This window comes from Netta rufina, assembly GCF_964035555.1.
Source record: "Netta rufina genome assembly, chromosome: 3".
In the NCBI taxonomy this organism is placed as follows: Eukaryota; Metazoa; Chordata; class Aves; order Anseriformes; family Anatidae; genus Netta; species Netta rufina.
In genome coordinates, this window is record NC_140125.1 from 64,030,725 (window position 1) to 64,056,471 (window position 25,747).

General features: G+C 44.5%; 1 protein-coding gene across 2 annotated transcripts in view; it reads right to left on the reverse strand.

The window, feature by feature from the left end:
* The window catches only part of BACH2 (BTB domain and CNC homolog 2), a 188,665-nt gene that overhangs the window by 126,054 nt on the left and 36,864 nt on the right, over nt 1-25,747 (reverse strand). The window contains exon 2 of one of the 2 annotated variants that reach the window (XM_084284252.1): nt 21,081-21,167. The gene's annotated coding sequence lies outside the window, so the exon portion shown is untranslated. Of the gene's footprint in view, nt 1-20,415; nt 20,521-21,080; nt 21,168-25,747 lie in introns of those variants that run through there. The other variant, XM_084284253.1, reaches the window with a different exon arrangement.

Here is a 25,747-nt window from a genome sequence, read left to right on the forward strand (position 1 = left end):
CACAAAAGCTTGCATCAGGATGTATAGAACTACCAGCTGTTGACGAAGTGCCTCATACTCTGTTAAAGAGAGGCAGAGACCCAGTCCTGAGGAGAAGAGCTGTGGAACTGTGCAGACAGAACAAGAAACACTTGGGGGATGAATGCCAAGTGAAGATTTGCTTGCAGAACATTTTTATTTCATTCTTCATTACTGGGTGGGCGACAGCCATATATACTGATGTGGGTGAGCACATGCAGGTTTTGTGGAAGACAGAGCACCAATGTTCATTCCCAGGAGGCTCAGTCTCACTTGTGTGACACCCACATTCACTCTGCAATCACAACTGCACCAGAAACAATCTTGTTGGAGCCTGTGCTGGCAGGATGCTGGTTAAATATATCCTAAATCCCAACTGCACCTCAAGTCCTCTGACTACAAAATCAAACTCAGGATCCATCATGCTAATGGAGAGCTCTACCAACTGTTTTACCACTACTATCATCTGCTAAGGAAGTACTTTCATTACATCTTTTAAAATATGTATTAGTCTGATATTTTAGCCTGATTACTTTTTTCTTACCAACTTCATAAAACAACAGCACTAAGAACACCAGAGATACAGGAGCTTTTGATGTCTGCAAGTTGCTTTCAGGACCCTAGTCTAAGAGACAGCATCAATGCATCAAGAAATGTCACATCAAGGTTTCTAGTAGCTTCAGCATTTCCCATTTCATTAAATAAAAAAGTGGGTGGAGAAAGGAGGAAAGTTTATTTCTGCTCCACTTATTTGATGAATGCGAGAAACTGCACATATAAAAGATTATCTGACACAACCCCTCTCAATCTTGCTGAAACGCACAAGCAAAACAAGATCAACCCAGGTAACTATGATTTGCTTCCACATTTTAGGGAAATGGTTTAAAACCAAAACTTTCTGGATACCATGGTAAAATGCTTTCAAATAATTAGCACCTACATGCAAGTACATTTGCCGATAAAGAGCAGGTTTCAGAATCTGATGCACATCTATGTACAAAACTTAAGTCTTTCAGCAAATTAACTCCATATGCCAACCTAGTAACAAGTCTCAGGCTGGAAACATCTCCCTCCCCCTTCACTGAAATCATAGTCATAAACGCTCTGAAGGAGATTAGGGAGAGACAATTTTGCAAAGCACAAAGCATTGACCTAAATGTGATCCTGTTTAAGTAGGTGAAGGTTCTAAATTTGACTGAAAGGGCAACATTCAGGCCAATGTTTTGTGTTTCAAAGATCTGTCTAAGCTTTTAAAGCCTTGCATTTCATTTAAAGCAGATTTCAGAACCTCTAGAAATGCTTTCTGCTCTTAGCATGTAGAGAAAAGAAAGGTTTTGTGCTTCACCTGTTAGCTCTATAACATCAACAGTTGCACACAACACATAATCCACTAGCTTGTGCTAGCATTTTGATAGCAGTGCTCCAACACACAGGAGGGAGGACTACTTCACTAAACAACGTGTTCTGTAAGCTTTTACGATAGACATGGAGACACCAAAATATAGGCCAGCTGCATTTCTTATTTCCATCCATATAACACTGTTAAATCAATGGGATTTGCATGGATTAACTAACGACAAAATTAGCCTATTTTAGTAATGGTAAAATGACATTAAGATTATGACCCATCTCACACTCCCAACACTAATTACTTCCTAACTCAGTGTATCGGAAGACTCTTTCTGCCTAACAGAGTCACATCAAATGAAAATAAAATAGTTCTCTTTTTATTTCCTTCTCTTGAAGTCATGATATATTTTCAAACTGAAAGAATTAAGCACCTCATTTTCTTTAAAAGAGTGAAAAAGGAGCAGAGGCCACCATGCTGCTTGGATAGAAAAACAGGAATAGGAGAGATCTCCCGGCTCACTGAGCACTGAGCTATGCCACTGTGGCTGACCATGACATAATTCCTAGGAGATGAAGTCCCATTATAACCAGTGAGGTTGGTGGGTTTTTCTTCCACCTAACTGCTCCAGAGATTCTCACACATGAACAACAGCGTCTGTATTTTTAACGCTGTATGGGAACACTCAGATAAAATGTCACTGAGGTTTTGAAATGATAATGAAAAAACACACTGTGGTATTAGTTCTGCTAAACATTATAAAAACTTGAATTTTAGTTTTAGGTGCTGTAATGCTGAATTTCCCAGAATGAAGTAATGTGAATAAAAGCAGTTCTGTTATCCTCGTGCTAAAGCTCTGCATCTCCCCACACTGAGACACTTACGAAATGGCTGATCTGAGAGCAACTCCCACGTGGGTTTGGTTTTAAGGGACACAAATACAAAGTGAGCTGAAGGATCCCTAGGACGATGCAGAGACAGACACTTTGCATGTGTCAGCACACAGCCCCGCTGCAGTCCTGTAACACACTGCCCTGGGTGCACAGCTACTGCAAGCCAGCTCAGCTCAGCCTAGCCTGCAGCTAAAGCAGGGCCACTCGCTTCTAACACATGCTACTGAGGACAACGAGCTACTATCACAGAGCCCAAAGACACTCATTCAATGGCCACCTCCCCACTGACAAGTGCAGGTAGGGACCGTAGGGATCCCAGCTGCAGCAAAGCCCTGGGCAGCTTGGGCTGGGGGCGCACCATGAGCATCCACACATGGCTTAATGATACCAAGGTGGGCAACTCCTAATGCATCGTGAGATGAACCCCAGCCTGAGCTCCTGGTAATGCAAAATGTGTCACTGTTTGCCATCATGCTGAAAGGAGAGCCCTGTTACGGATTTCTTGAGGATGCCCATGTTTCCATGGGATGTCAGCAGAGCCCTGGCTGCTGGACATTAAGGCTGAGGATGTTCATGGCATTTTTCCTCCAGAAGGCAATTTGCTCTGGCCTCTTTGTTTCAGGCTGCTTGCATCCATCGTTCCTCACACCCTCAATAAATGCTACACTGATTTTACAGCCTCCGTCCAAGGGACTGTACCTCAGTGGTACTGCACACATGCACTGCACTTTTAGTACTTTGAGACTGCTCAGAGAGAAATGCATAAAATGCTAATGTATTACTAGACTCCTACAATATTTTTAAATAGCATCTCTGGTATATGAAACTATTTTACAAGCAAGTCAGTGTTCTGTGACACCAAAGATTTTTATTTTATCTTTTAAAGTTTAAATATCACAGAAAAGTGGGTGTTGATAGGATCTGCCAGCAGCACAAACAAAATGTAGGAATCCAGACTAGAAGTGAAACGATCTCTCCACAATAGTGAAATTAAAGCAAAACAACAGGAAAAAAAAAATAATGATGTGCAGCAGCTTAAAACTCTTGAATAAGAAAGTGGAACAAAGATTTCAAAGCATATTTGGGCATCCCCTTCTTTAGGCAGCATGTCAAAAGCACTGTTTCTCCCCTTCTCCTTGACAGACTGTCAGATTGGGCCCGAAGCCACACAACCAAGCTGTGATCCTGGCAAAGCCCATAAGGTAAATAAGGTTGGGCACAAAGCGCAACTGGATGGGAGGCATGAGAACGCTGAAGGATGAGATGTTGGCAATTCAGCAGGCAGCACACACTGCTCTCAAACAATGCTCCAGCATGATGCCAAGAGTACTCCGGAGGTAAATGCTACGTAGCCAGAGCTGTATCTACCTCCAGTTGAGGCCCTCATGTTAAAAAGGTTAAACACTTCCAGTTTCCTGGGCAAATTCCAATTCTGCTGTTTTTCCCTCAAGCCACTGAAAAAAAAATTAACCTCAATTATTCAGTTAACATTTAGAGACTTCTGTTTTCATCCATGCTGCTAGTGAGGCATGAAGACGTAAGAGAGTGCTTCCATGCTCTTTTGCAAGACAGAACACCCTTTATCGGTAGCAAAACACCTATATGTGTGTGCTTTGTAAGAGCAGCCGATTCCCTCAGAGACAAAAAAACACCAAGGAGATGCCAAGGCATATTATTTGGGCATTTCTTTTTGTTTTAGCACTGTGTAGCGGAACCATCTGCACAAAACCCAATCGATACTCAAAACGAGCCCCAGCCAGATGACAAATCTCTCTGCTTCTGTAGGTTTAAATGTCAAATTACCAGTGCCATTAGAATCCTGGTTTGCTTTTAACTTCAGATCAAAGCTAACAGAGCTGGGAAGACAATGCTTTCTTCCCTCCGCCTTCCCCCCTTCTCGCTGCTCTGAAATCATCTGTCTTCAAGCCAGAAGTCTAAATGGAGTGTACAGTGAGTTCAAAACAGAGAAGGTTGATGGGAGTCTACTGCCAATTCCACTCTGCAGTCACAGCTTGCTCCCAGAGCTCCATTAGCTGCCTGCAATCAAGGGCGGCTGACTCAGTCCTGCTTGCTGTCCAGGTTTAATAGGTTCAGCTAGTTAATGAGCAATGGCTAGATTGCATTCCAAGACTTCACATCACTCACAAAGCAATTAAGTGTACACTTCTTGGTCTCCTCCAGCAGCCTGAGAGGAGTGCCTCTTGCTACTGAAAGGATAAATGCAATCCGCAATTTTCGAAACTGAATAGCGCGACACAGTGGGAAACTGTCAGAATATTCACCTTCTGTAAGTATCAAGACGAATGCATCATTACTCTTCTGTAAGCCTTTGAAGAGCTCCCTTACCTGTACACTTCTGGATTACAGATTGCTCTCACCAGATGAAACCAAGAGCTGTAAACCACTGGGAAGCATCTCAGCGAGCTGCTGACAAAGCAGGCTAGGGAGCCTTCGTATTAACGAAACAAAATACATCTAGTTTGAAAGCCGCTGCAAAGTCAGTGGTACTTTTTACAAGGATGCTTTTTACATGTTCCCAGTAGAGGTCCGCTAGGCACCCTGCAAACAGTGAAACAATTATCTCCAAATCTGCAAAGCACAGAAACTAAGTGACTTGAGCACTCAGGAATCCCTCGCAAAACCAGGACCATGTCCCTGGGAAATGAGGCTACCTCCGAGGACGGAGCTGGGGGAAAAGCACGCATTTTCTTTCTCACTGGCACACACCCATTCAAACTGCCCATCACCCCCCTACTCTCCTATACTTCTGTATTGCTGTAAATCCATGTACCATCACAGCTACAATGCACCTTCTAAATGTGTCTTTTTTCAAGTTCTCTCCTTCCAGGCGAAGATCCTACTGCCGTGGGGTGGCAGCTTTTCTGCTGGTGCCAGGGATACTGAGCCTCAAGTGGCTGATTCACAAATGGACCAAAGCTGGGTCCCCTCCAGATGCTCTGAAGGACAACTCCTTACATGTGTGGGCTGCCTTTTCCATGCTGTGCAGCTGAACCTGGAGAAGAAAGGCATTCTGCTGGCAAAAAAGGGTCTTTTCTGTCTGGGAAGGGACTGAAAAGATGCACTGCTTCTATCTGACACCAAACATAAGGACTGCGATCACAGAGCTAATGAGTACATGGCACCCCCATCGAGAAAACAAGGAAAGATATGCTGGTCATACCTTCTTCTCTCTGTCCCACATACAGCACTCACATATGAGACTTACAAAAACCTGAATTCTTAATGGCTTATGACATCATCATTTTGAAAACAACAACAACAACAAAAATCCCAAACACTCAAACTCCCTTCAACAGATGTTTCTGTAGAACCAGGAATCAAATAAATCTATCTTGGACTAAGAGATCTTTTGAATTTTGATGAATCAGTTCACCCAGTCACTAAACCCACATCAATTCTGTTTCCCTGAGTAAAGAAATCCACTACTTAAACTGAAGAGGAGTTTAAAAAAATACTCCGTCACTCATGTGCCAAAAACCTCATTGCTAAACTTTAAAGAATGACTAGCGCAGTGACACAGACCGGTCTTTTTACTTTAAATGCAAGACCTTGGTATGGAAAGGAAGCACAGCTGAAGGGTTATACTTTTTTTTTTTTTTTCTTTCTTCTATTATTCTCTATTTCCTTAGCGCATGCCAGTCAAAACTATAAAATACTTGTGGGAGAAACGTACAAGGCACGGTTTCGCATTCCAGCAGATCTATTTCCATGTGCTGCGTAAAAGCCAGGCGACCACCCAGGAAAGTAAGGCAAACACGCCTTGGCCCACCAGTGTTGCAATCTCCTGCTAGCAGCCCTTCTCCATCAACACTTTACATTACATTTGCTATGAGACGTAACCCTACGGCTGGCCCAGGCTGCAGCCCGATCACCTCCAAACCTGCCAGCGGGCTGCACGGGCTCTGAAACAATGTGAACAAGCAGCACCACATTTTCTTCTCGACAAAGTGATCCCAAGCACGGGTACGGTGCTAAAATAGAGTGAATAACCCCTCCATGAGAAAAAAAAAGAAAGTGGGCAAGCTTAACACAGGAATATTCTGCAATACGAGCAGCTCTTCACTTCTCAGACCCTTTCATCTCCTGTCCCTTTGCCCTCCATCACAATACTTTTGCCTCCGCTTTACTGGAGGAGAGCAAAGTTGGGTAAGCCTTAGTCTTGGGAAAGGCTATGACCTGCTATTTCCTCCCCTTAGAGCCCACTTCCATGTTATTTTTTTTCATAGGTTGATCACAGAAAGTTTTGGTAACTGTTTTGGAATCAGTAAAAGGGAATTGGTCCCTTGGAGGCCAAGCTGGTTGAGAAATGTTGCTGGCTGGAGCAACCGAAGTAGGCATGACTTGTCTTTAACAAAGTAAGTAGAAGGCATTTGTTTCTAGTTAACTGGGTAAAGGGCAAGAAAACTCAGCCAAGTATTTATTTATTGGACTGGACTGCCTGCAGTGAGAGGAGGGGCAGATGTGCGTAAGGTTACTGTAATCCCAACCTTGGGAGAGAGGTAAGTGGAAGCAAACTTTGTTTTAATAGATGGGCTCAGCGCATGAAGTGTGTGGTACGTGATGTGGAAACAATGATTTATAAAAGGGATGTTCTGGGGAGTGTGAGGGCGGAAAAGGAGAAAAAACGCCTTCACAGCCTTCCCAAGACAATACCTTTTCTATGTCTGTTGGCCTTTACTTTCTGCCTGCTCAAGACGACCGAGAGCACGAGGAGGTAACAAAGTGCTAGCAAGGTTTTTGCTCAGTAAGAAGGACTCTGATCGCAGCAGCGAGGAATGCTGTCTGTACGGGGTGTCCCTGAAGTGGCCCCCAGACCTCTCTGCTCCATTTCCACCCTCCCAATCACGGCAGGGCAAAGATGTGGCAAGGTTTTCTGCCAGCGATGGCAATGGCACCACCTTGGGAGGGGTCGCAGGCTTGCCAGACGTGTGGCAGGGAGCAAGAAAGACCAATTAAAAAAGCAAAACTGGATGGCCTTGCACTGCTTCGCCTGAGCTGCCAGGCAACAGTTAACGTTGAGGAATCTTGTGATTCTGTTTATATTCTTTCACCACAAGCAGGTGTTGGGAAGCCCAGGCTGGGAGGGGCATGCAGATAAAAAAAGAAAGAGGAACCACTTTTTTTTTTTTTTTATACATGTGTGATCTGTTCAGATGAATCTTTCTTACCGACAGCCCCTTTTCCTGGAATCAGCGCTGATGCCCTGGTGTCACCCGCCAGCCCTCCGATCAGCCGGCCGCACACCTCACGCGTTTGGGTTACATTACCTGGTTTTGGTGACGGATGACATGATTTCGGTGGCAGTTCTGGGGGAACCAAGTCATTTTTAACGGAGATATAATTAAAATCTCTGTGCGTTTTTCAAATTTAGGTTCATTTTGTGTTTTATGATTATTATTTTGATACTATTAAAGTCACACGCTGCTGTTTACGATCTGAAAAGTGAGGAATAAAGGGAAGATCTCCATTGAAATCTAACTCCTTTTTTTTCCCTTGGTCACCTTGCACACACCGGTGTCTATGATTTTTACACCTCCACCTATGATTTTGCATGGAGGAATGCTCTGAGCCACATCTTTCCCCCTGCCCACTGCTCTTCCTCGTCCATCGCCCCGGCCACCCCACGCTTGCCTCTCCCCTGCAGCTCTTTGTTGCTGCACGTCGGGGTCAGCAGTGTCAGCGGCTGACATGATTAGTGCCGCCGACATTGCACCACTGCTCTGAAGGAAGCAGGCAGAGGGCAGGGGACAAAAAACAACAACAACTGAACCTGCAGCCATTTTAGGCAGAAGGAATCGGGCTCAAAGAGACATTTGCAACCTCACGTTTCCCGGTTAAAAAGAAGGTCCTCGCTCCACAACAGGCGTACGCGGTGTTTAGATGCGCTGCCCTGCTCGTAAAATCAGGGCACCTCTCCTGCCCTGACACATATCCTTGTGGTGTGCTCCAGTTCTCTCAGATCAAAGGCAAAGATTAGGGAAGGGAAAAAAAAACAAAACGATTTTTTTAAAGAAAGCATCGCACACGAGATAACGCCTAACCTGTGATTCAGCAGATTCGAATGCTCAGAGGTAACAGCAATCTGCGTGCTATTGAAAGACAGCAGCAGTCCATTACATGTATTGATTTGCAGCACTTTGTCAGCACTAATGATGTTACCTCATTAAAAGAGATAAATGCCCTACTGTTCTACCAAAAGCATCTGCTCCTTCCTCTTTCTCGCCTGTTCTCCAGCAGGGCCCTCTGCAGAAGCATATTGAAATCAAATCCAAATCCGATGCAAAATTTGCTTAGAGCGGCTTGCTAGCATTGCTTTTTTTGTTTGTTTTGTTATTGCTTTCTTTATTTATTATCGCTTTAAAAAAGAACCGGGTTGCTCCTTGTTTCGTACCAGGTATTTATTTCTTCTTACCACACTGAACGGACACATCAAAGGCAAACAAAGCCAAGCGCTGGTTCTAGTTAGGGAAGCGTGATCGAGCAACAGCTGCGCTCCGTGTTAACAACGCTCCCGCGGACAAAGAATTCCTCAAAAACGAACTGGTATCTGTGTCCGCAAGTGCGTTTATTGCTGGGTAAAATAACAAGGGTTGAACTTTAATCAAAGCGGGTGAAGCGACAGGCAAGGTGGTGATAATGCTGTTAACACCCAACAACATGTTGCCTCACAGAACGCGCTGGTTTTGTTTCAACAGATTCCTACTTACAGGAAAAGGTAGCAGTTTACCATAATGAATGTTTTATGCATAATTCCTTTGTGTATAGGGTCTCCAAAGTACACAGTACTAAAGTCTATTAAACTCTCTATTTAGCAGAATTACCAGCGTGCCTTTTGGGAAATTATTACAATGAAGCTGTACCGGTATTTAAATTCCAGTTGTTTAACAATCTTTTCCTAATCACCAGACCAGGTATCTACTTTAAAGTGCAGTCAGACACTGTTCTTCCCAACATCATAAGCCTTTCTACAAGCTCCTTATGGAAATTCACTACAAAATGACTATTTCGACCTGTTTTTCATAATTGGCATCAGACAGGTTCTGCTTTTACATGCTGGGAGCTCTTCCCAATCTTCTTCACCAAGCACAGCACTCCACAGGTAAACCTAATTACAAAAACAATTAACTATTTGCAACCATACAATTTATTTCACTGTGTTAATATCTGAAAGATAACAGGCTTTTTAAGGCAGATTAGGTCCCATTCTTTATAAACAGCTTTCCCATGAGGAAACACCTGTCCTTGGGTGAGACAATATGGCTTCATGGATGGAGTGACCTCAAAGCTGCTCCAACTCAACATACACCTGGGTCTCTACTCTGTTCCAGCTACTAGACTCTGAATTGTACGTAAAGCAACAACAGAACAGCTACTAACTTTTGTTTTGAGCCCCTCAGACCACTTCCCCTTGAAATACCACAAGCTACAGCTACTCTGTAAATGTGCCAGTTTTCATGGCAAGGAGCCTTAAACTTGATTCCAAAATTTTAGAACTGTTCCTGCTTCTCCTGTGATGGGAACAGACATTGTTCCAATTGGAAGAGTCTCGTGTTTCTCAGGGGAGAGGAAGCAAACTTCATCGTACTAGGAGTTACAGGATTAAGTTCCTGGGGCGGGATGGTGGAGACCTCGATCCCAACCTTTCAGATTTCCTTCGTGACCTTCAATAAATCACCATGTCCCTGCCTCCATTTCTCACCAGTATGAGGGTGATATTTCATCCTCTTTTAAATGCCCAGAAGCGCTCAGGATCTATCTATGGGGCAGTCAGGCTCTTCAGCAAAGACAACCAAGCAAGCACCTAAACAGATGTCTTGTCCTTGCCACTACATCATACCGACAGTTTTATAACTCCAACACCAATTCAATTCTCAGTTAACTTCAACTGCAAAAACAACACTAATATATCTGAAAAATGCAGACAATTTTATGAAACCAATGGGCTCAAAAACAGAAAATAAGTAATAAAGAGCCATTGCTCAACAGCACTACTCATCAAATGAATATGTAGAATTTAGGCCATCGTATGACTGACTTGTTTTGCTTTGCCAGAATTCAAAGTTTATGTGAAAATACAGATAAATGGAGGACAAACATCATCACTGTTAGCCAGTTCACACAGTATGAGATCCTCTGACAAGTATGAAACAAATACGGCCCATTTTTTGGCTCTAAGGTAAATTCAGTGCCCTCCGGCAGGCCTGCACAATAAAACAGCTTCCATCATAAGCAAAAGTCCTCCAGAGAACAATCCTTGGGAAAAAAAAAAAAAAAAAAAAAAAAAAACACAACAAACAGAGCAAAAAGGTGGACCTATTTTAGCCACACGCTAATTCCTTATTAATTGATGGACAAAAGTGTTTCCTTTCTCCAGTTACAAAGCCTGGGCCAAATTACCTTTGCTGTTTTACAAATGAAACAACCTCATTGACTTTGCTAGAGTTACACATGCACCACATTTTGTCCTTGTTTGCAATGAGGCCAAATCTCCCATAAACAAGAAAGGAAACAATCTGTTCACCCTAAGTGAAATGAGAGGAAGAGCAACCCTTTCACCTTTAAAAAGGAGATAAAAGGAAGAACACTATTAATTTCACTTCTTCAGGTTGCCTCTATGTTAGGAAAGACTCCTGTATGCTTATAGAAAGGACATGTTTTTCAGGCTTTAAAGGTTATTTTATCCCAGTGCAGATCAAAAGTCCAAGCGTATCAGATGTTGGAATAGAAGAGTATCCAGCACTCATTTTACTATCCATTAGAGAAGTTCCTCTTCTATCCTGTTTGACGAGGTGGTAAGCCAAGGGGTCAGCTCTACTACACCCTGAAGCCACCAAGGCCTTGCTCTTATCTCTTGCTCCTTTGCCTCAACACTAGTTTCACAAGATGGTCCTACTGAGCTGCCCCAAAACCATCCACGTCTTTAGTTCAGTCACCTGTTGGCTGGATTCATCCCATGGGGCAGTTCATGGCATGGCCTCGTAAGAGTCAATGCTTGTGCAAGAAGGAGGGGAGGAAGTCTGGGCAAAGGACACAGTGGAGAGACAAAGAGTACAAGTGGCCACAGCTGTACCTGGGACTGCCTTAGGCTGCCCTTTAGTCCCCGATGCCTACCAGAAGACATTACAGAAATACAAGACACTGTGTGCAGCGCTGTATTTAACATGGGCATCACAATACACGTGTCTACTTTGTTCCCATCTTATGTCTCTGTGTCTATCACACCAGGTGACAGACATCACCTGGCCACGCAACTTCACTCTTTATTTTCAGCATACTGGGTATAGACATGGTGCGGCCTTCGTTAATTATTGCGGCATTCATTATGGCTACCTCAGCCGAGCTGTCACTTTGTCTCTCCTGCCACCTACTGTACTGAAAATCAAAATATGTGTCACCAACTCGCGTTGTGTCTCCACTTCTGTTTGGAAATACCAACCTTAGTTCTTCTAGAAGTACCACTGCTTGCATGTGGGAAGCCCCTGCTGAAGCAACTGCTGCAGTAATGCTATCCAGTACTTCTTGATGAAGGCCAAGTGAAGTGTTTTGAATGATACCGAACTCATTGATGCTTCATGGTTAAAATTACTGTTAGTAACTACAATTTCACCACAGTTTAGGTTATGAACTATTTTCCTCTTTAACCCACAAAGTATTAATCACAGATTTATTTTAAACAGTGACATTGAACAATACCCCGTAAACTTCTGGCCCTTTACTTGCAGTTATTTCCAATGACAACACTAACAAGGTGCAAAACCCAGCAGAAAAACAACTTCCCATTGGGTGTGTGACTGGTAGCCCGTGGTTAGGGTTGAAACTCATGGTTACGCACTTGAGCTGCAGAACCAAATCAGTGTCACCCATGAACAGACCCATCAGGTGCAAGAGTCTGCTTCAGACCATGGTTTATGCTGGCCTTTTACCTTTTCTCTTTCTAAATGCTCATCTGAGCAAACTCGGCTGTGCCTTGCCAGCCTACTGCAGCACCATGCTACCCGTGTGAGATGTCCTCTACACGGTCCCTCTGGCTCTGATTCTATGGACTACAGAAGGGGCTTCAAAATCACACCGCTGCTTGCACCCAAGTGGTACATCCGAGGGAAAAAAGGCTACTTGATCATTACCATCTGGGTTCTGACATCAATCCAAACTTTGAAGCAAGTAATCAAAGTAGGCAACGTAGAGAAGGGCAGCAACAAGTTTGAGCTGGTCCAGCACAGTCCAAGCACTCTGCAGGAGCTTCAAACCCATCCACAGTATGATGTGGAAACCAATAAGTAATCAACCCCAAAATGACTAAACAGATAGCCCTTGTTAATTATTTATGCCATCCTCCCAGAAGGCGATGGCATGACAATTTCACTTTCTAGCACTTCATTATTTATTTCGGGGAAGTATTCAAAAAGAAAATAACAAGCTGCAATTCATAAAATATTCTCATTATTTTTCAGTAAGAAGAAAACTTGCAAGTGCTGGTTTATTTTCCATATATGATGCTCCCTTTTACTTAATCAACAAGCAACGTTTTTGGAGCTATGTGACAGCAGCTATCTTTGATGAAAGGAATATTTTGATGAAGGAGAAAGACATTCAACATTAGCATGATCAAGTAAGCTATCAAATTCATTTATTTATGCTGTGACCACAGTAATCAAGAAGTAGTTAATGTGGAACTGAGCACCAGCTAAAATGCATTTTAAACCTGATTTTACACTGGTCTGCAAAAGGAGATCTTTTACTAGCAGGATGCTTTAGGGTCTTTTCGGGCTGCAACGAGAGAAGCGGATACAGAAGATAAATTGGTCTGCTCCTGCAAACAGTCTTGCTTTTGCAAGAGGAGTACTAACGTAATAGTGGGCCTTTCATCTCAGCACTTAGAATTTGATCAACTGAGAAAAAAAAATTAATATAATTCCACTCACTCACAGATAAGCATCTTTGAAAAATGAGGCCATTTCAGTTCCTAAAACAAATCTGACAAGGCTACAACTAAAAGTATTTGTGTAGCACACACACTTGCATATGGACACAGGAAAACTATCAAAATGAGTAACCAGAGGGTATAATACCAGCTATTTAGCCACCCAAATGCCTCAAGAGCAGTGATACATCCACTTAATGCCAAATATGGCCCACAAATATCTATTATACATGAATAAATGTATCAGGGAGTAATAGCACATTCCCGTTAATTACACAAAGGCTGCAAACAAGTGATAGGCCTGCAACGTAGGTAAAAAGGGATCCCTTTATAGTGCATGATCAGAAACAGCATTTGCTGACACCAATTTAATTTATAATGGGATTAAGGCAAAAAAATAAAAATAAAAGCTTATCGCTACACTGGCAGTATCAGGGGGTGATTCTACCCTCACTAGAAACTCCTAATAAATTCTAAAATATCTCCAAGGATGCTACAAGGGAATAAATAAGCCAATTTTATACATCCTGTGCTGCCTGTTGGGACTGATGTCTCACTAAACCAACAGGCAATGTTAAATCTCTGGAAGGACTTCTACCTCTGCTGTGCTCAACCAAATGGAAGGGAAAGAAATTTAAGCTTGTTTGGTCTACAGCGGACTGAGGCTTTCTAGCAGGAGTTGGTTGAAGTTTGCTGATGAGTGGGTGATAAGCTGCTCCCAGAGTTTTGCTTGCTCTGAGAGGAGTGAAGTGGTTGGGAGATTTTCAGAGCAGATTCTCCAAGCAAGCTGTTCAGAAAAGCCAGTATCCAGAAGGCTCAACAGGAGGAAGAGGAAGCAGGGAAATCACAGTTAATGGGATTTGGCCACAACCAGAAACAGCTACGTTTCAGAATACATTATGAACACTCTTGCACTTCCCCATTGCACCAGTTCATTGCTGGATGAGAAAAATCTGTGTATATTTAATGTCTTAAAAAGCTCCACGGAAATTTAGATTAATGCATGATTAGAAAAATCTTGCCTCATCTCTGGTTTGCCCTGGAGATGCACACATTAAATAGAGGAACATCATAGAATCATTAAGGCTGGAAGAGACCTCCAAAACCATCTGGTCCAACCACCCCCCTACCACCGATGTCACCCACTGAACCATGTCCCTAAGCACCACGTCCAACCTTTCCTTAAACACCCCAAGGGATGGTGACACCACCACCTCCCTGGGCAACCCGTTCCAACACCTGACTGCTCTTTCTGAGGAGAAATGTCTCCTCATTTCCAAGGTGAACTTGCCAGCACTACACCAGTTTCCGTGATTTTCTGTAGGGAGAAAACCTTTATTTAAGGTAGATGCATGCTTGTAAATGCCATAAATGAACATTGAGATATGAGGAGGTCACTGCCCCACTCATCTTAGAAATCACCTCTCATCAGCCCGCTGATCCCTCCACAGACGATTAGAAAGTTTGCTCAAGTTTTCTGTGGGAGGGAATTGCTATTTGATCCTTTCTAGGGGTATAATTGGAGCTCAAAGTGCAGGGTTACCTTGCTCACAGGGAGAGCAGCTCTCCTTGGCACAACTTCAGATTGAGGAAGGTTATACAATTACGGCACAGAATAAGGTCTTTGGAAGGAAATGAAGTTCTCTCAAGCCTGAAGGAAAGAAAGAAAAACTGCCTCTCTTCTGAAATAACAAGTGCTTTGGTGTGCCTTGGCAGGGTGAATTCCAGGAACCAGCTACGAGTTGCGCCACTTTGCAAAGAGCAACTAGGTCAAACCTCAGAGCAGGACCCACATCCCTTGCTGCTCTGGGTAGTGAGGCACCAAGGATCCTGCTCATCCTCTGACCTGGATGGATGTGGTGGCAGCCCTTCCTAATCCCAGTTAGGACCTAGCTTTGGAGATAGGAAACAAGTCTGTCTCTTATAGGTAAGAGAGCAGTTACAGCTCTCAGCTTTGGAGGCTTTCTGTATTCAGCTGCTGTCGGAAAAGACAGCAATAAAGAAAATAACATAGAATCCCTGGGTGGAAATAACATGAGAAACAGAAGAGACAATCTAACGCAAGTGGCTGTAGGTGGGAGGCGAACAGTGCGGGCAGAAAATAACTTGGAGAGAGACTGCCGCAACAGCCGATTCTTTAAGACCCAACACACACCTGCCAAAGAATTTACCTTCTGAAGTGCTAGCACTGGCAGCTCAACTCTGAGAAGAGAACTGGTTGCAATGAAAGAAAAATTACTCGAGATGCCCTCTACCTGATGCACACTGTGCAAACTGAAGCCAAGTGTGGGACATGATATAACACGTAAGCACTCCAAATGAATCCTTCCTTGGATCCCAAAGGAGGCAGCGCCACGGTACGTGCAACAAGGGAAGATACCAGCAGCAGAGAAATTCCTGGTCTAATCGTGAGATAGAGGAAGCAACAGTATGACCAGAAGAATGGAAGCGATATGAGAAGCGAGATAAAAGAATCATGGAGCTGATAGCATCTTACAGACAACACAATTTTTAGAAGAAAGAGGGGAAGTTGAACAGCTGTGAAAGAGAGGGAAGGAAGAGTAAGGCTGATTTTCCTGATAGTCAGGTCATGAACAGTTCCCAGAACCTGTCTAGTCTGGCTGGATGTCCGATATCAGAAGCAAAAAAACATGTGGCAACCTCAGAGCATTGACAGGAGAAGATATTGAGGAACAGGGTACTAAAAAAACAACCTACAAGTCTTCTAAGTGCAATAAATAGAGATGAAGTTATAGACCTTTCAACGAACAATGAATCTGAAAAGTCAACAATCTCTCCATAATTTTGTCTGTTAACTCAGACAAAATCTTAAAAACAAAACAAAAAAACCCTTTTGGTTTTTCACAACCTTTGTTTTGTTGGATGTCTTACTGTCACTGGTACAAGTTTGACTTTATAAAGTGGGAATTTAACAGGAATTGCAGCTCTGTGTAAGCTATGGGAACTGTTGCTCACAGCAAGAGAAGATGTAGGATAATGAAGTATTTTGGGAAGGGGGGAAAAGAACATTACAGAAACTACGTAAACAGAACAACTAACAATGCTGTCCTTCTCTGGGACCTTCTGGAGGATCTCAGCTCAATATACAGCCATTCCTCATTATGTGGCCATGGCTTATCACACAGCCCGGGTCTGCAATCTGACCGCACATCTATGCCTTACACTCTTATCCCCTTGCTGCTTTTCATCCCAGACCTCAGCTGAGGGGCAAGGACCCTGTTGTGGGTTTGTGCGGCAGCCAGTGTGGGACCCAGACAGGACTCAGGGTGCTGCCAAGTGCTCCTTCTCCATAATTAACGAGGGAGGCTGATAAAGAGACAGAAGACAAAGGGTTTCCTCCAAGCGAGAAAACTTTAAGCAGAAAGCCAGTCTAGCCAAGAAGGCTCTCCCCACGCCAAACGTGCTCAATGGCACATCGCAGCACAGGGAGCAGGCTGTCAAATCCAGTGTTCTTTCAGACAAAAGTGAGGAAAAAAAAAAAAGAAGAAAAAAAGAAGTGGGAGGAGAAAAAGGGAAGAAAAGGTCAAGCAGACCAGGGCAGGCTGCAAGCAAACAATCCCCTCCCAAAAGGAAAGCACCTTGACGGACGCCACTGTGCAGCCTGCAGAAGATGCTGCTCTGTGGGAGAGAGGGTCAAGTTAAAATACAAAACCACACACTTGCACAGTCCTACGAATTTCTTCACTGCAGCTAAGAATTTAAGAAGAAGCTTTGTGTTAAAGTTGTTTTTTACAAGTTATTGCATATTACTGCATGTTTGCTCTACCAATTTCCCATTGCAGTTTCTGCTCCCAGTAGAAGTCATCATCAGAACAATACACTGGCACTTAGATACTGCCTTGTTAAGAAATCTAGAGTAACTGGAAGTCATATTAATAATATTTAAATGCAGTACATGCCTATTTAAAGTTTGAATACATATCATTAGAAAACGGCATAAATTAACCCAACCTAATTCCCTGGGATGCATGAAGATCTAAACAACCCTAAGCCTGATGTTCTCTTTTACCACCCACTTGAATAAACAAAACAAACCAAAACACGCTGGGGTTAGTTTAGGTTGCAAACGGCAACAAGATCCGCATTCAGTCCCTGAGCCTAAAAGCAGTTTACTCCCCAGTGCAGCGCAGATCGTGCCACAGCCCCCTGCTGCGGCCATGCACCATGCCAGGAGGCAGCCTGCCCGCTGTGTCCGTCCCCCCCAGCACCACAAAATGTCCCTGGGCAGGCCAGGGGACACGCACTGGTGCTGTCACCAGGTCCGATGGCAGGGCCAGCGCCTGTGGTAGCAGGGGGCAAACTGTTTTTCCAGCAATCCCCCCGCTGGGAGCCCCCCAATCCTGCAGCCCAGCGCTGTCAACAGCGTGCCCTTTGTTGTGTGCGCGCACGGCTTGCTGGTTGTTTTGGGTCTTGGTTGTTTTATTTCAAGGAGAATTCGAGTTTTAAATGAGTAATCTGTTTTCGAGTGATTTCTCCACGCTGGCTCCACCCTGCACTGTAAACTAGACATTACCTTATACAAGAATGAATCCGCTGCATTCCTCCGTCTCGCTGCCGTGCAGCACATTTCCTACCCTCGCAGCCCAACCAACAGCAGCACACGCTCCCCCACCCCTTCCCCCTCTGTCGTTTTCTTTTTCTTTCCCTTTTTTTTTTTTTTTTTTTTTCTTCACCGCCTCACTGTGTTTTTGTGTAAATGATCTCACATGACTCAACAAATCCATCTGCCTGGAGCAGGCCGAGTTTGGAGCCTTCCCAGGAGGGAGGAGAAGAATTGCTTTGTGGAAAGGACCTGGAGCTTTGCCCTTTCTCTGGCTCAAATTACCCGCCTGTCAGGCCTGACGGATTTGGCTAAAAATAAAAGGAAGCGGGCCGTGAAAAGGAGATGAATGAGCTCAGCAGTTCCTTAGATAACATGGGCCCGGTGTTGCCCAAAGCTCCCGGCGCAGGAACTTCAAATGCCGGGCATGTAAGCGCAGGGCTGCAGCCGAGGTGAACTTGGCCGCTGCGGGGAGAAAAGCAAAACCCAACCGTACGCCGCTGGAAATAACTGGATTAAAGGCACGCACGCAGAACAGGAAAGCTGCCTGCTGTAGGTTTTAGGCTTGTAAAATGCCAGATTTACGGCGTTTCCACGGTGAGCAGGGTCTGGGGGCTGTGGCGGGGGGACGCGGCGGAGCCACGTATGATGTCAGCCTGCCGGCCGCGCCAGCGCCGCGCGGAAAGTCATCTGCGCGGATGCGTGCCCAGCGCCCGCAGTGGGTATTAAGCACTTAGTTTGGCAATGTAATGACACACTGTAACAATCTGTAATGCGAGGCAGTCAGCAAAGCCCTGGCTCTGCGAGCTATTCCTCCTAACCATTAACCATATGTTTGGCTCCGCCGCCACCCGAGCGAGCGGGTGTTCCAGCGCACCATCTGGTTTCTATCCACACAGGCAACTGCAAAGCACACAGCATTTCCCCCCGGAGCCGCATGTTCCTCCCGGCTGCCCCTCTTCCTCCTCCCTCTCCACCAGGCCTCCCGCTCCCCATCTTCCTCCTTCGCCCATCTCAATGTCAGCCTCACCTCCCGCCATGCCACCCTGGCCCTGGTGCTCGAAACCACACATGGCCCCATCAAAAATGCATCCGAAGAGTGGAGACACCACACCGTATGGCCCTACGTGTGTCCCAAGCACACACGCTGGGATGGCATCGCCCAGTGTTGATGCCTGATGCGCATGTTACAAAATGGCGCACCCCGGAGCTGCCATGGCGCTCATTGCATCTCGCATGCACACACCGCTCAGTTTGGGCGACATCGACACCAACCCAACACTGCAGGTGGACATCAAGAATGAGCCCATTGAGTGGAGGACATTAGCAACCTGTCTCTTGCCCTGAAATGGGGCTTTCTAGGCCCGTCTGGTTTCAGTCCCCCAGCCCACCAAATCCAGAAAAAAAAAAGAAAAAATGAAAAAAAAAAAGAAAGAGGAATGGAATGAGAAAGAACTGAAGAAAAAGGAATGAAAATATTTACTTTCCCTCTGGTAACTAAACAAGCTTTTTCTCTAACTATAAAAAAGCTTTCAAGTGTTGTGTTTTAGAGGACCTTGTACCATATGTTTGCTTTATGATTCTATGAATTCTAACTACTATTTATGTTTTTAAAGCACTTCCATCCTTCTGTTTATTTCTGAAGTCACCTATGGGAGATCAGCAGTAATTTTCCTCCCAGGTTGGCCAATTTAAGATTAATCATGACCTAATGCAAGCATTCAGGGATGCAAGCAATAGGATATTCAGCAAATCCCACACTTGCTCCTTTAAAATAAGTTTATACTCTGCAATGAGTCACACATACAGTGTTTATCCAAGTAACCAGTGCTACAAGAGAAAAAAAGTCCATTACATTTGTGAACACATACACATCGCAGCTGTAAGCACACAACTGCTTACGCCAGGACTCATTTCTATGACTGGATATTGATTTTTCAATAATGTGTCATTATACTGATGTTGATACAGCAACTATCTTCCTGGAGTATGCAATTTAATATTAAAAAGAAGCTGGCTCGAGGAAATATCAAATCCACACCCATTCACATACTATTTAAATGTCTTGGTCACAAATATGGCAACGCAAAGCTGCAATTGCATTTCTTTCCCACCTAGCACCTAACGAAGAAAAAGGAATCATCAGTTAAAAATAGTTCAGTATAAGGCAACCAGCTCTGCTGACCTGCTCCTTGATAAAATAGTGCAGCACTTCTTCAGTTTGTGCTGAAAACTAAAAGCCTACATCGACACAGATGCATGGTTTTCCATCTCCTCATACCTGTGAGAAATCAGTGCACGAAAGAGCCACTGTAAACCCTTATCCTGGAATCAAATACACATGGGGAAAACCCTTCTGCTTGTGAAAAGCCTGATGACTTCACCAGGACTGCCTAAGAAGTGTGAGAGTAGGATCCGCTTGGATGCTTTCCTGCTGAGCCTACTGTAGGGAACCTGCTTTTAGCAGGGGTTTGGACTCGATCTCCAGAGGTTCCTTCCAACCTCTATGATTTCTGTGATTTTCTGATCTGGCACCACTCATGAACGCCATTGCAATTAGCACTGTAAATGCCCCCCTCTCCAGCTTCCCCTGTCCCTCAGGAAAATAATTACATGATTAAAAACAGAAGATGCATTTTAGCCAGCAACTTACATTTTTGATAAAACCAGGTCTGAACATATCAGTAGCATTATTTAAACATCACACATTGGGATTCCTACAATTCTTCAACAAGAAATTGTCTTCATTCACACAAAATAAATAGTGGTAGTCCTCTACAGCAATGATCTAGGCATGGGTCCTTCAGCAGGTAATGATCTGCTCTGATCCCGAAACCTTTTAAAATGGGGAATTCAAAGGAGATAGTCATAGATTCAACATTTTACAGTCTGAAGGGACAGATAATCATTTGACCTTCTTCCATAAAAACAGGCCTGGAGCTTCCCTTCTACTTCCACGCAGTTGTGAGTGGCTGAATAAGAGCCTCTCTCTCAGGGTAAAAACAAAACAAAACAAAACAAAACAAAACAAAACAAAGCAAAACACTAACACAGAAAACTAAAAAGAACAAGCTCAGTTTTAACAGCCTGACATAATGAAGGAATATGCCCCAGCAACACTGTCCTATTCACCAATCACCCTTGCTGCCAGAACACTCGCACCCGCTTGCGTGGTCGGAATTAATTTAGGAGCGGGCCACCGGGTCTCGCTATACCTTGTCACCTTCCTGTGCCGTTCAGTCTCTGACAAAGGGCCACTGTCAACCTGAAATCTAGCCAGTTTTTAAAGCATAATAAAAAGTGGTGTCACATTATTACCTGAATCCACCGAGTCCTCCAGCCAACAATGATGTTTCTGCAATCACATTTTCCTGTTTTTAAAAACTTCTCTCTTGCCTCATCGCTCTGTGTGAAAACCAACACAAAAGAGAAAATTGATTAACTGCAGAAGATCATCTATTATTTGTATTAAAGCAGTTAGACTTCCCAGCAGACATTTAGGTCTTTTTTTTTTTTTTTTTTTTTCCTGCTGAGTGTCATGAAGATATTAAACAAGAAAAAGTCCTTTCTCCAAAATTCCTCATTGACCGACCAGCAGCAGAGAGCAGCTTGGAGGGGGCAGCCTAGAAAGGATAGCAGATTGCTTGCAGAGCTGTGCAAGGGAACTCAGCTCCCTGAGCCCAAATCCTGCACCCCAGGATGAAAGCCCAGCAGATACTCAGTACCACCAAAAGCAGACATATGGGGGAAGAGGGAGCTGCTTCTACATTTCTTTCAGTTTCAGCAGTAAACACATGCCACTAATAACCACAGCAGCAAAGTAAAAATACTACTTGCAAAATTACATCAACAGTAAATTACTTAACTGTACCGTTTCCCTGAACTGTGCACCTACAACATTATCTAGGTAGTGACTTGGCTTAAAATTCTCAAAAGGGTCTTTTTGTGCCTGTGCTTGCTCCCTGTTTCACAGATTACTAGCTTTATGTTTCAGCGTCAAACCCTCCCACCAATACACCGATGAACCGTAATGGACACTTAAGAAATTTCCATGCTTAAACAAGGGAGAAAAAAGGCCATATGGTAGAAACCCAAATCAAGATACAGCCTCATAAAAAAACTACCGGCCTCTCTGAGTCGCCTGAAGACACATCATACATGAAGAAAAAATGCGACTGGATTTTCGGTGCTGGAAATGCCATTAACGTCAATATTTCATTGCTTTCTCTGAAAGCAAACAAAACAAATGCCTTCACTTCAGGAAATGCAACTCAACCATCTGCACTTGATCCCTTGCCTACCTCCACAAGGACAAATGAAGTAGATGCAGCCACACAGCACAGGCAGGATACAGTTGTGATACCTCTCCTGCCATATCGGGGGGCTCGAGTGTTTGGCATATTCTGTCCATGGGCGACATGGATGTCTGCCAGAGAGAGCTTTGTTGCAAGGTTTTGGTCACAGCGGTCCGATTGAGCCATTTCAAAAAAAAACAAAACACAGTGTCTGGAAAAACTCAACACTTTCTGGCAACCACTGCAACAGAGATTTTAACCCTGGGACTAGCACTGAGAGGAACTGGGCTTTTCCATGGAAAGTGAACTTTAGTGTCCACAACAAAAATCTGACTGAATCTGGCCAATTTGCAAGCTTTCCAAAAAACAAAAGAAAGCAAAAAACAAAGCAAACAAACAAAAAAAGGAACAACCACAAGTGTGAAAAGATTTGCAACTTCCCGAGCGAGGTCAGGGCTGACCCCTGTGCTTGCTCCAGGCGACCTCCCTGCCACGGCCCCGGCAGCCTGGAGCCACTGAAGCTAAAGGCAGAGCAGCCAAAAGCTGGGTCAGGGGAAGGAGGAGAAAAATACACCAGAGCAAGAAACTTCACTGGACAGGGATGGGAAATTGGAGATTGGATGGGGAGAGAGTGATGAGCTGGTTAGGTGCAGAGGGCTGCAGGATGTCATGCGGTGGCTATGAATCCTGTTTGCGTCGATACAATGCCAACTGATGCCATTTGCCACTGGTGTTTGCTTCTTGTGGTTTTTCTTTGGTGTAGCAAAGGTAGGTTGTGAGAAGAAACACTGATGGGTGGAAGCATTGAAAAGAAGTGTTATGGGTTGCTGCTGCTTGCAGCATCTCCCTTCGTGCATCCGCTGCCGTGCTCGGTGCACTGGATGTACCTGAGCCGTGCATCAGTGCCATGGTATAAAAGCACAGGAAAATGCTGGCATTTGCTGGGGCTGAATGTGGCAGCCACCCCTCAGCTCCCTGCTGTCCCTCTGCCTGCTTGGGCAGATGAGCTGAGCCCCAGAGAGCTGCCACGTGGCCGCAGTGCAGGGCACTCGAGTCATCTCAACCCAGCATCTGCCAAGTGGCCGCTAATGGTGAGCTCCTAACCAACCTGAAACCCTGGCTTCTCTCAAGTAAAACTAAAGAACTCTCACAGCAAAAGCAAAAGTGAAGTGTATTTCCAGTATGTGAAATATTATGTGGCACTCAGACTTCTCCGTGGCCAGGCTGAGAGATCCTCAAGATCCTTTGTCCTCTATTTTAGCTCTTCCCGTAAAAAAAAAAAATAGCAGCAACGCTTCCCAAGCCATTTGTCAAACCCTCGAGCGTGACAGCGATAAACGGGAAAGTTGGTGAGGAAATTACTAACTCCTTCAGTAGGACTGGAGTGGTGTGCAATAAATAAAGCCAGGGACCAAAGGCGGAACAGCAGGAAGAAGCCACGACACTGAAGAGCTCACTCACTGTGCGCCGAGAGCTCCGCGTTCAGCAAAGAGAGAGGGACGTGATCACAAAGTCACAGGCTGACCGTGCTTTCCCGAGGCACACACCAGGGCTGCGCAAATCATTTTTATATCTGGGTGATTCACACCGTGACCTTACTTGTAATATTTCCATGTGTTTGTGTATGAAAATAAAATGCACAGCAGATAGCTGAAGTGGCCCTAGATATTATGCTGGGTTAGGCATTCACAGCCAGTAGCTCTACAGTCAACCCAATGCACAATGCAGGAGGATGGTTCTTAAAGGTAAATAATTCAGGGCTTGAATTCTTTAAGGTAAATAATTTAGGGCTCTAATGAACTTGCCGACTGCAAACAGGGAGCTGCACTGCTCGGAGCCCTCCGAACTGCCCTACATGCAATCCTCGGGAGTGCAGAGCAGACACCGTCAGCAAACACATGCCTCAAATATTCCTGGCTGTAGCAACAAGGGCTCGCTCACTCTCAAACAAAAGGAATCTCGGCTGGGAAAAGGCAGCTATGAAGATCGGTTCCCGTGCTCTGTAGTGTGTCTGCGAGCTGGAGAAAAGGAGGTGCGATTTAAGAACCATCACTCGGGCAAACAGTGAGGTGGCCTGCGAAGCCATGTAATTGGCTCATGCTACTATCCTACTGAAGCGTCAAAAAAGCCCTTCAAGGATAGCCAACATAGCAGTTTGGTCTAGAGGTACTAAAAACACAGGTGACTATGGGTGAGGCTGTAAGCTCACTGCTATATATGATATTCATTAGGTTAAAGATACCAGACAAACCCCCAACTCCTCCTCACTCCACAGCCTCTCTTCCCTGTCCTCATAGAAAATTGGCTGTCGTCAACTGCTTTTGTCAACACCCGGGAATTTCTGTGCATTCATATAGCAAAAAAGCATTTCAGGTGGGCAAACTCCATCAACAATCTATGGGACCAGTCCTCACCAACTCTTAAATCACCAGCAAGTCCCAGCCTTCATCCACTACTACCAAGGACTCATTCACCAACAGCAACTATTCCTGAGAGAAACCCTATTAAAATGGGGAAATGGCAAATTGTCAGTTATGCAATAACTATTGTTGCTACAGCAACTTTTGGGGATTTTTTTTTTTTCACATGTGCAGAAAACAGCACGTAAATAAGACCCTACAGTTCCCTCACACCCTCTGACGAGAAAGGCATGAAACAAAACATGGAGCAAGACCCCTGTGGGCCACCTCGCTGCCAAGACAGGAGCGCGGCAGGGCAACCTCCCCGCAGAGCAGCCATTGGGGCTGCTTCTGTTCTCACTCCGTACCCAAAGGAGATGCAATCTCGGCGCCAGCAGAGATCTGGGTCACCCCGCCGTAGATGAGGAAGCTGGAGTTATCCCAGCACGATCTTCGAGGTAGCGTTCCCAAAAGGGGAAGCAAATCTGCGGCGAGGTTGCCTCCGATGAGATCCTGGGTGTGAAACGAAAACAACCCCTGGCGGTTTCTTTGCTCCCTGGCGATATCATCCGATTGAAAAACACACTGCACGATGTAAACCACTTTGCAAGAAGAGTTTGTTGTAAATACTCGAGTTGCAGCCTCTGAAGAGCTGGGAAGTGCAGCTCAGCTGCCAAAGTCTACCTCCTGAATGCCAGGCTGGAAGTACTTGTTGGCCTATCCCCTGCTTCAACAATGAAAACCCAGACACGGAACAAGAAAGCAAGCATGAATGACAATGAGTTATTAGTTTTTAAGCCTATGATGTTTGTGAACAATAGCTGTGCTGAGCCTCTACGCAATCTGGTAGTTGATACCTATCCAGGAACAGAACTGAAAACCAAAACAGCCTTCAAATCTCTGCTAACTGAAGTTTCTGTGATCTGTAATCTTTATGCCGTTTCCTTGTTTATGTCTCATGATACCAGAGTTCAGCTTTTGGAGCAACACAACTGAAGAACCTAGAAAGTGAAATGTGATATTATTTACGAAATCAGAGAGCCCGCCGCTAGCAAGAATTCGTACACACACACACGTCCAAATCCTGCTCCTCAGTCAAACACCCACTCTTGAAATCCTGTACCAACCAGATCAGCAAATGTGCACATGCTTGCACTCTTGCAGAAACAATAGTCTCTTTCAGTCCATACAATCTTCTAAAGAAACAGGCTGAAACGTCATGGGAAAAGTTAGGAAATATCTGCAGAAAACAGTTCACAAGATGAAAGGCAGAACGAGGCTTTTAAATTGT